The sequence below is a fragment of the Mustelus asterias genome, chromosome 5 (genome assembly GCF_964213995.1).
Source record: "Mustelus asterias chromosome 5, sMusAst1.hap1.1, whole genome shotgun sequence".
NCBI lineage: Eukaryota > Metazoa > Chordata > Chondrichthyes > Carcharhiniformes > Triakidae > Mustelus > Mustelus asterias.
Window position 1 is genome coordinate 107,968,317 of NC_135805.1, and position 4,869 is coordinate 107,973,185.

Genomic DNA, 4,869 nt, shown 5'->3' on the forward strand with positions numbered 1-4,869 from the left:
AATTCTGTTTTTTCAACAAATGAATACAGGCAAACTTCAGTATATTAACTACTTGGAACAGCAAAGATCATGAGATCAGGCTGTCCACTGCAGTAGGGATTGGCAATTCATCAAAAAAAGTGGACAAATTAAATTGAATGTGACTTTATTCTGTTAAAAATGATAGTGATCAGTGCTTCATATTATTCATAGCTTTCTCAATTCACAGTTAACCGGTCCAAAAAGGATCTTCTTTTAGATACGTTTTGCATGGTTGCAACTGGCTTTCTGAATTGATCCAGTTGCAATTGACTAGCTGAAGTGATCCAATGAGGGATTAGTGGTTTTGTTTGTGTCATGTTCTGACCACCAGAAGTCTCCTCATTCATGTCCCTATTCATTGCCACTGATTCAATAATATCCTCATCACTCCTATTTGTGCTGGAGTTTGGTTTTCATCAAGTTCTAGTTCCTGCATTTTTCTAAAATTCCTAGCATGCCCCCAAAGTTTATTTATTTATTAGTGTCACAAGTAGGCTTACATTAACATTGCAATGAAGTTAATGTTAAAAAAATTCTCCTAGTCGCTCCACACTCCAGTGCCTGTTCAGGTACACTGAAGGAGAATTTATCACGGCCAATGCACCTAACCAGCATGTCTTTCAGACTGTGGGAGGAAATCAGAGTATTCAGCGGAAACTCATGCAGCCACAGGAAGAATGTGCAGACTCCACACAGACAGTGGCCCAAGCTGGGAATCGAACCCCAATCCCTGGCACTGTGAGGCAGCAGTGTTAACCACTGTGCCATCGTGCCACCCACCCGAGGGCTACCATTATCACTTAGCTTAATCCTTTCTCTTTTCAGTATCTTGACACTCCTTTGATCTCTTCTGCTAATATAATATCCATCTTGTTGATCCCTCTGGTGAAAACAGAAATGGGCTATTCAATATTTCTACCATTTCACTAATTGTGAGTTTATCTTGTTCACCCTTTCATGACCCTGCTCCCTATTTTCATTTTCTGTTCACCTGCAAGTGCCTGAAATGCAGTTTTAAAAATTTTTTCCAGGAGAAAAGACCCATTCCCAGATGTTGCTTACTGTCGTTAATAGCTCCAGATTTTTACTACTATCTATGTGAAGAAGTGCATCTTGGCAACAGCATGAACTGCCTGGTTCTAATTTTAAGGTTATACCTCCTCTTCCTGACTTCCTTACCAGGGGAAATAATTTCTCTCTACCTCCCCTATCAACTGTTTTATCATCTTTAACATTTCAGTGAGATCATCCCGTACTCTATGCAGGAATTCAAGCTTAGCTTATGTAACCTGTCCTCAGAATTCAACTCATTTAGTCCTCGTACCATTATGGAAAACCTAAACTGCACCCTCTCCAAAGCCAATATATCCTTCCTAAGATATGACAAAGAACTGGTCACAGTACACTAAGTGGGGTCGCTAAACACTACATACAAATGTAACTGACTTTCACTCTTTTGAATTCCAACTCTTTCAATACAAAGCCAACATTTCACTAGCCTGCCTAATATTTCATACCTGTACAATATCTTTTAGTGATCCCTAAATCTCTCTGCTCCTCTACTGTTCCTAACATCTCACTATTCAGAAAATACTCTGGTCCCCCAATGCCCAAACCATCCCCTCTTCAAAGGAAGTCCATTGCTCCATTACAATTTTGCCTGTCAATCTTCAATTCCAAGTTATCTGGCCAGATCTGTATTCACCCCCATTGAAATCGGCCCTTCTTCAGTTCATTACTTTTGCTCTCCATGGAGGCACTGAATTAGAGGCCTCCATCATTAGGTGTTCTCTGATTAGCACACAGTGCCATTTTGCAATGGACTCAGAGACCAAGGGAGAAGGAGCACAAGCTCCCAGATGTGGCACTGGAGGTCCTGGTGGAGGAAATCGAGATGAGGAGGGATCCTTCTCTCCTGCAGCAACTGTTGCTACACATGACTGAAGATAAGCATGCAGGTGCAGCAGGTGGTAAAGAAGGCAAATGGTGATCTTCATTGCGAGAGGTTTTGAGTACAGAGTGGGGATGTATTGTTGCAATTATACAGGGCCTTGGTGAAGCCACATCTACAGTATTGTGTGCAGTTTGGTCTCCTTTTCTGAGGAAGGATGTTCTTGCTCTCAGGGAGTGCAGCGAAGGTTTACCACTGATTCTCGGGATGGCGGGATTGATGTATGAGGAGAGATTGACCTGCTTAGGATTGTTTTCGCTGGAGTTCAGACGAATGAAGGTGGGAATCTCATAGAGACTTATAAAATTCTAACAGGACTAGACAGGGTAGATGCAGGGAAGATGTTCCTGATGGTGGGGGAGTCCAGAACCAGGAGTCACAGTCTGAGGATTCAGGGTAGACCATTTAGGAAGGGCCAATTTCAATGGGGGTGAATATGTCTGGCCAGATAAATTAGAATGAAGATTGACAGGCAAAATTGTAATGGAACAATGGACTTCCTTTGAAGAGGGGATGGTTTGGGCATTTGGGGACCAGAGTATTTTCTGAATAATGAGATGTTAGGAACTGTAGAGGAACAGAGAGATTTAGGGGGTGAGAAGACATTTCTTCACCCAAAGAGTGGTGAGCCTGTGGAATTCATTACCGCAGGAAGTAGTTGATGCCAAAACATTGAATGTATTCAGGAGGCGGCTGGATATAGCACTTAGGGCGAATGGGATCAAAGGTTATGGGGAAAAAGCAGGATGAGGCTATTGAGCTGGATGGTTAGCCATGATCGTAATGAATGGTGGAGCAGGCTCAAAGGGACAAATGGCCTCCTTCTGCTCCTATCCTCTATGTTCCTATGACCTCATGTTGTCCTCCCAATCCTCATCCACACCAAGTGGAACCCCTAGCAAACTGCCGATGACCAAGCATTTCTCTTTCTTCTGGTGTACTGCAAGGTAGAGTAGCACAGCACTGAGTCTTTTTAGGCGAGGTTCTCAGAGAATTTCCAGGCTAAATGTTGGAAGGGTTGGTAAAGTCTCGACAAATGCCCCAGAAAGTCCCTCAATGTGTTTCCGAAATCTCTTTCACATCTCCAGCATCAATTGATCATGAAATGGTAAGTAGCTCTAAGTAGTGCTTTAAATCTATGTTAGTATTGATTTTGCTAGCTGGTCGTGACTGAGAAGTTGAAATGCTCACCACCAAAATGCTGCGCAACCTGTTTAGTGAGAGCTAGCGGGTTTTTAAGTATCAATCTGCCCCTTCGTGAGTCTGGCAAAGGCTTCAACTTTGTTACCAGGGTGGTATCTTGTACTAATCACAGGCTAAACCTCACGGCCACCACAAAGATTCCTCATTGTCTTAAGAATCCGGGAAGCTGAAGGGTGGGGAGGGGAGGAGTGGTGGGGGTGGCAACGGTACAAAATCAGTGCGTTGGCATTAATTGTATAATATGGAGTTAAAAGTGTCATTAGTTTAAAAACAGGCTTTTGATCATGTGAAGTATAAAAGGAGGAAATGATTGCAGTATAAATAACAATAGATTCCTTTTACAAAGCAGCATTTCTCAATTTCCTTTCCATTGTAGGACCCTTCTTGAAATGGATTAATAATTACAGTCCCTCATCTAAATTACAATTCTGTATAATACTCACAATGTGGAGTGGAAAAGAGTGCTTTAATAATGCTTTGAAGTAAGTAGGTATTTATGTAGTTATCAGGAAGGTGGATGTGTCTGCTTCTCACTGTAGCGTTTGTCTTTCCTTGTTGTGGTGTTTGATAATGGCACTTGCAATCATTCTGCATTTTCAACAAGACCCGTACTTTATTTCCATCACTGTCATAGGCAGAAAGTGAAATTGCACAAATGTCTGTTGCTGGAACAGGAATGATATGACAGGCCTCAGGGGTAAATGACCTACTTGCAAGTTCCTAAAGGTAGAAAACTGGGCAAGTGTTACTGAAACTGACTTCTCATCGAACACTCAGAGCTGATCCAACAGCTCCTCTGCTGTTTTTTCCACTAGCCAATGGATTCTCTACTCAATCCCATTTATGAGGTGGCTATACTTTTGAAATAAACACTGAAGAACTCTGCCAATGTTGCAAGGTGAACAATGGTCCTTTTTTTCAATATCCAGGAACTCAAGTCATATCTGAAACTGTATTATTCAGCCTGGATTTCCAAATTTCAGCATTCTTCCAAAATGTTGCAATTTTGTCAATTATTTCAAGTGTAATGGTATTGTCTCATTTTATTGATAGATGCAGCACATTTAACAGATTAAAATGGGCAAGTTTTATTTTAACTTTTCAGCTAATGTAGGATTGTACACTGAAAAGAGTCAGCAACTGAAAATATTTTTTCTCAGATTCACCCATCAGATAATGAACAAATTTCAGTGTGAAACAAAACATGAAAATGTTCTGCTCTGAATTTTGAACACAGCTTCGCCAATGAATTCAAAGGTGGGAGGGATCAGGAAACGTGTGATTTACTGCACGCCTGTGTTATTCAAGAGGAGTGGAATTCACTGCACTGGAGTGTGTTACTCAGGATTGGGATTCACTGCACGAGTGTGTTACTCAGGATTGGGATTCACTGCACTGGAGTGTGTTACTCAGGATTGGGATTCACTGCATGTGGTGAACCATCGTTGGTTACCACTGGGGGTTGTTATTATGTTACTGTTGGGCTAGGGTGTTGTCACTGTGGGGGTTGTACAATGTTGTTGGGTTAGGGTGTTTACCTGTTATAAGTGTTATCATGGCACATCCCGGTGGGGCCCCGCCTCCGGTGGCGAGGTATAAGACCCTCTGCTCCGGCAGGACCCCTTCAGTCTGAACTGGTGTATTAGTGTTAGTAGTTCCATTGTTAGACAATAAAAGCCTTCAATACTGAAGCC